We start from the raw sequence: 11834 nt of genomic DNA, 5'->3' as shown, positions 1-11834 counted from the left end.
CGGTGATAAAGACGACATGCAATTCTAAAGAGGACAGCTCAGGTAGGTCGAGAGGAAGAACAGAAGATTCCCACTGGGGAGAGATGAGCAGGCCTGTGCTTCCTCCTCTGCCAAAGAGATGACAGGTGTGGGAGAAAGAGTAGTTGGTGCAGGGGGCTGCAGGTGTGGCTGCGTTATCTGGGATAATCCAGGTTTCTGTCAGGGCTTGAAGGTCCAGTGAGAAGTGGGAGGTGTAGGCCAGGATGAAGTCAGTCTTCCTCACAGCAGACTGGTAGTTGCAGAGTACCATGAAGAGGTTGAAATAGGATGGAGGCCTTGATAGGTAAGGATCAACCAGGGTGAAATAGGGTGGAACGACCGAGTCTCTGATGGTGATGATGTCACACAGTTCAAGTAACTGTGGACAATTTCAATTTTCAGACATAGGCTATAGTTTATTTCATGATACCTCGGAGAACACGATGTAATAATTATAATATAGTAATATATTTGCATTTACACTTATTCATTTAGCAGACACTTTTTTTTCCAATGCAACAGTGCATTACACCAGAGGGAGAGATTTGGATGCAGACATGTGATTCTTCAGTAGAGTCAATTTGTCACATAACACTGTATAAACCTCTATTTATTACATGAGTAACTGAATAGTTTTTTTTTACTATTACACAGATAACATAATATCCATTTATCAAGCAAATAAGTGTCATCTCTCTTCTAGGTAAGTTCTGGCTGATAGCATATTTACAAGATGTTGGTCCTGTTAGAAAGAACCACAAGCAACATCCCCTTAGAGACAAATCTAGCAATATGGAGTCAAATGTTGACCAAAGATTGGAATCCTCATCAAGTGCTAGAGGGCTGTGCATGACCATTGGTATATTCATACAATACTTGGCTGCTGCTGGTATTTGCAAAAAGACCTTTCCACAGGCCTTCTGAGCAGCAGCAAGTAAGAGTCACATAAAGCAGTGTCTGGGAAACATCCTGCCTCCTTTGGTTCTACAAGAAATCTCAGGCAGATAAAGCCAATTTTCAAGAAAAACATTAGTTTTTCATTTTTTTATTCAGGAAAAAGTCAATCTTTTTTAGAACTTCTACAGTATGGGTATAAAACTCAGTACCTTGAAGACCATGCATGTGCTGTTTTTCTATCCACATTATTGCCGCAAATTTCTGGAAGGCCTACTTCATAAGCCAGTGTCCCAAACTCCAGCGGTACTGGATGAATTTACACACACACACACACACACACACACACACACAGTTGCCAGGTTAGATGAATTTACAGTGAAAAATAGTGTTCTGCTTTGTCCAAAAAATAAGAATAATTAAAAATTAACAGAATAACTGAGATGATTAAGTCATTTAGTTTGCGATGATGGTGCAAATCCCCTGAACACAGAGCCTTCCAAGGACTGACATGACAACAGTGATATAAAACAACAACCTGCCTATGAACAGCTGGGCTCACCCAGCAAGCTGCCAATTGCTATGAAATAAATTAGTCAGCCCATTGAAATCAAATTGGTTAAAATAAGTTTATCTATGATATCTCAGGCATTTTAATGATTTCTGACACTTGCCCCATTGTAAAATTAGATTTTATAAATATTATAAATAACAAATTATAATTTAGGATAGCAGTACAATACATAAAGGGCATTCAGCACACTATTAAAGCTGCCATATGAATGAATCATGTGTACCTTTTCATACTAAGAAAGTTCTAATGCTAATTATAAAATAGCATTAAATTGCATTTAGGGGTTTATCTCTATAAATACAAACGAGGACACATGTAGGTGAACTTCACTGTGTATTTCCTAAGGAAATGATGGCTTAGAGTACCATGAGTACCATGCCCTATTTACCAGTCTCCGTTCACTCTTGTGCTTCCAAAGGCACAGACTGTTTATTTGTTGAGTTTGCTCAATGAAATTAGTCGCTTACCGACCCCTCTGATGAAATGAGCAGATTGAAAAGTGGAGGGTTAATGAGATTTTTATAAGGTGTCAGACGTGTATTTTAAACTAGATGAATCTGACATGTGATAATTAAAATTAATTGACCTGTGAAATGAAGTTGTCCCTCCCCAGTGAAGGACTGGTGTGTGCAAAAGGAAGACGGGAGGAGGGAAAGAAAGCAAGGGAAGTACACAAGTGGCATACTTCAGAGAAGGAACTCTGCTTCAGGTACTGTAAGGTTTAACTTTCTGTGGCACAGTGCTGTGGAGTCTTTTGACCCCTCGTGACACAATAAATCTCAGTATTCTAAATTAAAAGATTAGGCGGCAGACTACAGGTAGTCCTCCACTTACAGGGTTTTATTCAAACCCCCTTGTAGTGTGTTATATAAGAAATTTCTATATTTATATACATAAACAAAACTCTATGTTGTATAATGGGGTTTTATTATATTTTAAAAGTCTTTAGGTCCCAATGTACCTGGAGAAGAGTGCACTCTCCTGGAAACTTATGGCCAAGTAGTGGATAAAGCAGTACAGCGCACCTCATCTTCTTGTTGGCAGAGTCTCCTTCAGGTGAAGGCCAAGAGTGACACTCCACCGTGGACAAGATGAAGATTCTGTGGGCCCTATGGAGATCTCCCTCCATCCCCCAGCCAGTATTCCGCATATAAAGGAGGAAGATTAACACAAAATGCAGAGGCATATTTGCCTGAGGGGGACTTGTGTGAGGCAACCGGGATACGGTACTCTGGGGAGGAGATAATGGACCAGATAATGACTGGTTTTTATCCTGGTTTTATTATCTTAATGCATTTTATTGTTTTAACACCATACCCGAATGGCTGTTTTTAAAATTCTAAGTGAATGTCAGGGGGCTCAAGAATAATGTTAAAACAAACTGCTGTGTTTAATCAGCTTAAGCTTTGTGCCTTTAACCTGTGCTTTATGCAGGATGTCCATCTCTGGGACCAGTGGAACATGGCTCTCGTCTTTTGTGCTTGGAGGTGGAATCCACTCTACATGTGTGGGGATTCTATTTGAGGACCACATCATTGAAAAGGTATGGCCTTTCACTGTTTATCCTGGCCAGGTTTTCTGGATGGATATCACGTGTTCTGTGCATCTACATTCTGGTAGAGGTCAAGTCACGCTGTCATGACCTGAGGAAAATACCCTAGAGAACCACAGAGGAAGGTAATTATTAATCCCAGGTACATGCTAAACACCTGCACCTAATTAAAGGTCTTGTTAAGAGGAGACCTGCCTGCAGTAAATCTCAGAATCTGATTGAGAAACCTTGCCTTCTCTTGTGCTTTACCTTGCTCCTCGCTCATTGTCATGTGAGCCTTGGATCTTGACCCCTGCTCTTCAGATCACGGCCACAACTCCTCGGATCTCAATCTTCACATTGGAGCCACGCCACTTCTGATCTCAACCGTCATTCTTTGAACAATGACCTCGCCCCTCTGGACTCAGACCCTGGCTTGCAAACTGTAACCTTTCAGAAGCCCTGAACTCAACTCAGCTTCAGAAAAGACATCAATGAATGCTTGTATTATAAGAAATAACACTTGACACATGCATTGCTAGATGAGCTTGTCCCTTATTGTGTAACAGGCACTTAACAGGAGGGGAGTTTAACATCTTTCTGGAGGGTAAAGACAATGCTAGTATTAAACATTTGAAAAGTTTTGTTCTCAGTTTTAGCCTTTCTGTTTTATAAAATGCAACCTCACCGATCCAGGCATTACCTGGTGCAACAGCCAGGATGCCTATAGTCAGATTAAATTTTAGCTTTGTGCTCTTTTTAAGAGGGTCCTCTTAACTGCCCAGTAGCCTACGCATCACATGATGACTGAGGCTGCTAAAAGTTGAGCATGAACGTACTTCTGGAAAAGGAGTACAGAGACATTTCTTAATGAGAAAGATTCATTGTGGCAGGAACCCATGGATATTTACTCTTCAATAGCTGGTTGCTGGGAGGGGCAAGGCAAAAGTTAAGACCCTCACCACCAGCTATTCAACCTGATGTGTCAATGTGTTAGGATATCAGTTTGCTAGTAGAGGAACACCAGGGAATTTATTGCTGCTGCAATAATTGGGGATTTTTTTTTTTATTTCAATAGGGCCATGGAGATAAAGGCTTTTGAGGCAGCTGCCTAAGTGGCAGGCCATAGACTTTCTGTTTGGTGCCAGAGTCAAGTGGGTAGAGAATAAAAAGTGCACCTCTTTTTTTAAACAAAGTGAAGTCCTTCACTGATGGTGCCCAAATGCTGGAGGTTGCATCTTGCGTTTATAAAAATTTTAGCGAAGTTAGGGAAATGCCCCGGAAACAGAAAGAAGCTTTTCCGAGAAATTAATATTGCAGTTCCCCAAGGATGTGCTTTGCAGTTTTGAGAGTTCCATCACTTTGTCTAAGTTGTCGAAAGTGCTTGGTAAGATGAATCAATGCAAGGTCCCAGGCATCAACAGTCTTTCACCTATTGGCATATCCTAGGATCAGCCTTTTTGCAAGTTTTCAAGGAGGTGCAAAACAGATGCATACTTAAAGCTTGATGACAGACATTCTCTCCTTTATTGCTTACAAGATACCACAACCTCTATTTTTGGCATTTGCAAGAGTTGCGTTTGGTGGTGTGTTATGTTAGGTGTAGGGTTTTAAATATTTATTCTAATCCACCTTATTGAATTGGACATTTTCATATAATTTATAGGACATTTTTTGCCCTTTTAGGTACGTAGCCTCTGAAGGCAAGCTGTGTGATGTTTTAGTTTTTATTATAAATCAGGGTAGTTGTTCATTGCTTAGTATTATTTGGTTTAGTTGAATTCATTTTACTAAAAAATGTCCTAATAGGGCCAGGCATGCTGGTAAAGAAAAATATCCAGAGGAAATGGTAGGTAAGATGTATACCCTGAGAATAGAACAGAGTACAGCATGTTTGAGCAGCAATCCACTCAGATTCAGCCAAATGCTTTGAAACTCATTGGACACAGAGCAGATTGACAATGACCCAAAGTATACTATGAAAGCAACCCAAGACTTTAAGGCAAAGAAGTGAAATGTTCTGCGATGGCCAAGTCAAGCATCACCACAGAAGAAACCCAGTGTCTGGTGATGTCTGAGTTCCAGACTTCAGGTAATCATTGACTGCAAAGGATTTGCAACCAAGTTTAAAAAAATGACAAGTTACTTTGTTAATTTGTCCAATTAATTTTGAGCCCCAAAACCTGGGGGATTTGTATAAAAAGGGTTGTAATTCCTATACTGTTCATGCAATGTTTGAGAAAATCCTTGAATTACAGTTGAAAGTCTACACTTAAAGGACATCTTGTTTCTTTTCAAATCCATTGTGGTGATGTGCAGAGCCAAAAAAACAATTGTGTCACTCTGTAAATAGTTACAGATCTGACATGTTTTCTTAATGGTTTATGCAGTGCAGTATGAACAGGGTTCGCAACTTACAATGGAGTCGACTTGTAATAAGGTAATTGGAATGGAAGCCCATTGTTAGCCAAACGGCATCTGTATAAGTCATAGGTCCGCTTCCAGATAAATGTTTGAGCAATTCATCCTTTGCTGACAGTTCTCAAGAGTTGAGAGACTGAAGTCTGTCCTCATTGTTCACTCAGGTTCTTTATTAGAAGAAATTTAATTATGCACAGAACAGGCTTTATAGAATGACTGTCAGATATCAAAATAGCTGCACTCCTGTGGCCAAATAAAAGTTATGTATAAATGCTTTATTTTCATGCAGACTGAAATCAATTTGCCAGATTTCAAAACATGACAAAGATTTCTCCAGGGAAGCTAATGCAGACAGTGAGAAAATTTTCCTGTGCATCTATGATGAAATGTTCTTGAAGTCACTAATTGATACAGTATTTTTATTGCATGAATACTGTGTATGTGATCTGAATAAAATAATCTGCCAAAAATGTACTGAGTCACTTTATTCCTTTGTTTACCTTTAATTTCATATACGATTAAGTTATGGAAAAATATATTTACAGTAATATGTTCTCCCAGGTTCTTCTAAATGCTTCCATATAAATAATTTTCACTGGAATAATCCTGACAGTATTGTTCAGTTATTGTGATAAGTTTTACCTGATACATTAGTGGCATTTCCAAACAGATTGGATCTTCGTGCCTTCTCACATAATATCCTAAGTTCTTGCATTGAGAATCCTTTTGAGGATCATTTGAGCCCTCTCATTCATCTAAGGCGCCACAGTTCTGCATAAATCTAGAATATTAAAATAAGCCAAGCCTGAAGTCAGAGCGATTGTGTCTAAAGGTGACCCAGTTTTATGACTGTTATAACATCCTGAGAGCCCTGTGACTGCCTCACATCCATAACAAGTGAGGAGGTCTATTTTATAACAAGGAACATTGAACCCTACAAATTTCATCTAATATCACTGCTCTTCTTGCTCTTGCACTTTGGGAAATATATATTTTATATAAAGGCATGCACATACTGCAAGTGCTGATAGTAACCCCTTAGCTCAGTTGTGAATCAGACCTCTGCATTACCATTACGCAGAATAAAAACCCACACAAGTCACAGCTCATCAGCTGTGAACCACCATTGAATATTATTATGTCTTTTCTGGATTGATCCAAGATTTCTTCTTGAAGCTTTTCCAATTCCATATCTGTAGGGTGATTAGCTGACATTTTCCATCTTAACTCAGTAATTCTGAGTCTCAAAGGCATGCTAATCTGGCCACCCTCCCGCCCCCCAATCACACCCACACCCTATCAGTCAGTCACTGTCTCCTTCCATATTCACCCCCCCGCCCCGAACTTAGCCTCTCTTTGCTAAACAAATCTAACTAGCCCTGAATGAGCAGTCATACTGCCGTTCTTTCATCCACTGCAGTCATCTATGTCCATTGCATATGAAATGGACATCTGAATGAATGAAATTTCTTTTTAGTTATTCAACTTGACCCAGTACAGCCAGCTCAGAATAATTGCACTGCTCAGTGTTGAAAGATTTTCTTTAGCATACCTGCCAGGCATTTGACTGACTATCTCCTCAGTAACACCTATATCAATACTGCTGTCCAGAAGGAGGGATCCCCAAGGTTCCAGGATGTACATCACAGGCATGGCGACCCAGCTGATCTGGGAGGCCAGGGAGAAGAGGGAACCTGGTAATGCTGTGACTGGACTGCACTAATGCCTATGGATCCATACCCCACAAGCTGGTGGAGAAATTCCTGCACCAACACCATGACCCAAGGAAGATTAGAGACCTCATTTTGGACTACTACAACTTTAGCCTGTGAGTCTCCACTAGGGCCATAAAATCAGACTGGCACAAACTTGAGAAGGATATTGTGACAGGGTATACCATTTCAGTGACTGTGTACTCGCCATGAATATGCTACTGAAGTCAGCCAAGGTTGAGTACAGAAACCCTCTCACCAAGTCTGAGGTATGTCAACCTCCCATCAGAGCCTTCATGGATGGCATGACTGACAGCAGTTGCAAGGGAGTCAATGAAACCTCAAAGGTTTGGAAGGACATATTGGGTGGGCACACATCAAATTCAAGCCTGCAAAGTCAAGATCCCTGGTGCTAAAGAGTGGAAAGCTTCTGGACATTGGGAACACCAATACCATAAGTCACAGAAACCTGTGAAGAGCATGAGAAAGATCTTTGACTGCAGCTTGAATGATCCAGTGTTCATCCGAGCAACTAGCATGGACCTGAAAGCCTGGCTAATTTCAGGGGATTAGTTTGATCTGCCAGGGAAGTTCAAGGCCTGGATACATCATCATGGCATCCTTCCCCAGATCCTCAGGCCCTTCCTCGTTTAGGAGGTCTCGATCACCACTGTTGAGGCTTTTTGAGAAGAAGATCAGTTGGTACCTGTGCAGATGGCCATATCTGCTTCAAAGTCGGAGTAAGATCGCCCTGTACACTCAGAAAAAGAAGCTGAAGCTCCCCATCAGCAGTTTGGATGATGTGTTCAAAATAAGCCATGTGAGGGAGCTACTGCAATACAGAGAGCACAGGCTGTCAGTGAAGTCAGAACAGGACACAAGTGGAGGATGGCAGAGTCTGTGGAAGCAGCCGAGTCACGACTCAGGCAGTGCGCTAGTGGGCACGGTAGCCAAGACAAGGGCTGGTCTTGGCAGTAGCATAACACCACACTACAAGACGACTCCAGCCCAACTTGTTCTGCTTGGGAAATGTGGAGACTCCAGCATGCCCTCTTTGTCAAGAGAATGGCACATTGGAGCCTATTGCCTTCGAGAGGGTTCCTGATGATGAAAGACCCAAAAAAACTTTGACCCCAGATTACATAACTGATGTGTCCAGGTGTATCAAAAGCAACTTTCTGTATTAAGAGGAATACATTAACATGAAAGTTAACATTGTTGTAAACTAGCTTCCCATGAAAATAAAGTAAGAGTACTACAAAAATCAGCCAGGAGTGGGGTGGCGCAGTGGGTTGGGCCGGGTCCTGCTCTCCTGTGGGTCTGGGGTTCGAGCCCTGCGTAGGGTGCCTTGTGACGGACTGGCGTCCTGTCCTGGGTGTCCCCTCCAGCCTTACGCCCTGAGTTGCCGGTTTAGGCTCTAGTTCCCTGCAACCCTGTATGGGATAAGTGGTTCAGAAAGTGTGTGTACTACAAAAATCTCAAGTCAGCTTGTCTGAGAAATTACAGATTATGTTATAGTTAAGAATAATGGTAATGTACAGGTAATTACACCAAATTTGAATATACTTATTTTTCCCCATCTTCTTAAGATAACATAACCATGAAGGCCCGCATAAATGGATTGAACACAATAGTTTACACTGATTTACGAAAGTTTTGCAAGAGAGAAATGCTGTGCAAATGGTTGTGGTGAAAGGATGTAAACAGGGCCGCTGATTATGATGCTAATAAAAACCACAGTTGAGAATGCTGTGAGCGGGAAACGTCACTTTGCACCTGTCAAACATGCCTTGTGTGTTCCTTGCGTAGGAAGGGAGTATGCAGGCTATGAGGAGTGCATCGCAGCACATTCACTGCTCTCAGAGCACAGCTCCACACATGTCCCACAGGCCAACCTTTGTAAAGCAGACAGAACATACCAGAAAGCTGTGGCACATAGTGACTTAGCTCTGCAGGCCTCTGAAAGGAAGAGTGGCTTTGCTTTTTCCACTATAAAAAAGCCTGAGAACATCACAAGTACTTTGACACCATTCTGCTCTGGAGCAAAAGCCTTTTTTCTAATTTCTCTTGTACTTCTGCAACATCTTGAGCCTTGTAACCCACACTTGTTTTGCCCTTATTTCCCATTGAAGGTCACATATTCTGCAGTAGGGTGTCAGCCAGCACTTTTATCAAGAATTACTACAATTTTTGAAAGGATATTTTTACTGGAGCCTCACAAAGTTCATTACACCATGATGCTTATGGGATTCCCCCTCCAGGAATTGTACAAAGTCCTTACTTTACAAGTAAGTGTTCTTGTCATACATGTTAAATGCCATTGGTTTCAGTCAAGTCATTGAAAGTCTTATAACTTTGATTGTATGGCTAGTTGTGCTTCACAAACTCTATTTCTAAGACATTTCTGTCTAGTAGCATCTTCAGGCAGGTGGCACATGAAAACAGCAGATATGACTGAGGCTTGTAACAATGTTCTGTTGGAGAACACAGTGAAAAATGACTTGACTTACAGTGCACCCCATGGCATAAACACCATGGAGGAATGGATGTTGGGTGTTCTCACATCTCAACTATCAGACCTGCAGTCCTCTCATTCCTTATACACAAGAGAGAAAGCTGTGTATGGACCTCACTAATCTCCATTACCTTTCCTCCAAGGGCTAATTGAAAGAAATTGAAAAATTGTCCTACATTTCCTAAAACAATATCTGAAAAGACACCAGCTGTAACCAGCCCCTGGGTATACGTGTGAGGAATAATTCTTCTTGGTCTGCTGACTGGGAATAGTGCTGAGGGGACTCCACCAGAGATTAAAAAGAAGCTACAGAGCTCAGGTTCTGACTGATGGGCCACAGGGAAAGAAACCAGTGAATCCATCTGAGTACACCAAGCTCAACAGACAGCAACTATGTCCATGTTCACCATCACCTTACCTGATTCCCACTGAGAGTTGAAGTAATGCTTAAATGATTTTTTTCTGCCTGACCTTTTCGATCACTTTTTCAAGTGTCCAGTCCCAAAAGAGGCTCCAAGCTTTAGATCTTCAAAGTTCTGAACGTCTTCCATTTTAGAATTATGGACACCACTGTGCTCTTGGGAACCTTCTGTGCTGCAGAAATTTTTTGTAACCTTCCCCAGATCAATACCTTGATACAATCCCATCCCTAAGTTCTGCAGCCAGTTCTTTGGCCTCATGGCTTCACTTTCCCATTGATACACGCTGTCAGCTGTGGGACCTTATATAGAAAAGTGTGTACCTCTCCAAATCAAGTCCCGTTAGTTGAATTTATCACTGGTGGACTCCAAAGAAGGTGGAGAAACATCTCAAAAATGATCAAGGCAAATTAGATGCACCCAAGCTAAATTTCTAGTGTCAAAGCAAAGGGTAATGAATACCTATGTCAATGTCATATTTCAGTTTTTATTTTTAATAAATGAGCAAAAATGTCTAAAATCCTGTTTTTGCTTTCTCATTATGGGGTATAGACTGTAAATTGATGAGGGAGAAAATAATTTAAACGATTTTAGCATAAGGTTGCAACATAAAAAATGTGAAAAAAACTGAAGTGGTCTGAATAGTTTCTGAATCCACTCGATGGTAATGAGCTTCACAGGGTGTGATCTTCTCAAACACAGATTGTTCTAAAGAAATGAGATATACAATAGAAGAGTAGACATATACTGTCCTTCAGTCCAAGTTAATTAGGGAGGAATGTTCGGCAATGAGGGGCGCGGTGGCGCAGTGGGTTGGACCACAGTCCTGCTTTCCGGTAGGTCTGGGGTTCGAGTCCCGCTTGGGGTGCCTTGCGATGGACTGGCGTCCCGTCCTGGGTGTGTCCCCTCCCCCTCTGGCCTTACGCCCTGTGTTACTGGGTAGGCTCTGGTTCCCTGTGACCCTGTATGGGGCAAGCGGTTCTGAAAATGTGTGTGTGTTCAGCAATGATCAGTATTTCAAGAATATGTCTGTTCCACTTGAGACAGCTCAAGTAAGAGTTTTTATTTGCTGGTACTGTTGTGATTGACAACTTATCGTCGTGTATTGTTTTCCAGCATAGCAAACATAAAAATGAGTGAAATCATACATTGTTTTTTTCCAAATGAGTCTTGAAAATGATGGGCCATTAATAAAGACAGTCACTCTGCATTGTATCCCCCAGGACCAGCAGAAAAACTGCCTTGGAGAAATGTTGTTTTGCTATATATTTGGAACAGTCTGAACAGCATTAACCAAAATACTAACAAAGAAATTCATAATTTTGAAGTTTGATCATTTCTTGTGCTGATTAATGAATAGATATTATGAAAGCTAATGAAAGCAAAGTTACAGATTTTTCTTCAAAAAACATCTTGAAACGTACACTGAGTACAGAACATGAGTGTGTTCAGCGTAAGGATAAGACAACCAGCATTCTGCCCATCAGCTCCATTTCAATGACTGGTCTGACAGGAAGAAATCATAAGGGGACTTGGGGTTCATACTGTTGTACATACTGAAACGTTATGCTTTTCTACCTTTGCAAATATTTGGATGACATAAGTAAAGAAAGAGGGATGCGGTGGGTTTGCCTGGATCCTGCTCTCTGGTGGGTCTGGGGTTCAAGTCCCACTTGGGGTGCCTTGTGATGGACTGGCATCCCGTCCTGGGTGTGTCCCCTCCCCCTCCAGCCTTACACCCTGTGTTGCT

The 11834-nt window shown here is 41.4% G+C and overlaps 1 pseudogene; it reads left to right on the top strand.

Moving 5' to 3' along the window:
- Positions 1–2441: 2441 nt before the first annotated feature.
- LOC108939108 (uncharacterized) lies at positions 2442–8255 on the top strand (annotated as a pseudogene).
- Positions 8256–11834: the final 3579 nt, after the last annotated feature.

The sequence above is a fragment of the Scleropages formosus genome, chromosome 19, assembly GCF_900964775.1.
Source record: "Scleropages formosus chromosome 19, fSclFor1.1, whole genome shotgun sequence".
Classification (NCBI taxonomy): Eukaryota; Metazoa; Chordata; class Actinopteri; order Osteoglossiformes; family Osteoglossidae; genus Scleropages; species Scleropages formosus.
This window is presented reverse-complemented; position numbering and strand designations above follow the sequence as displayed.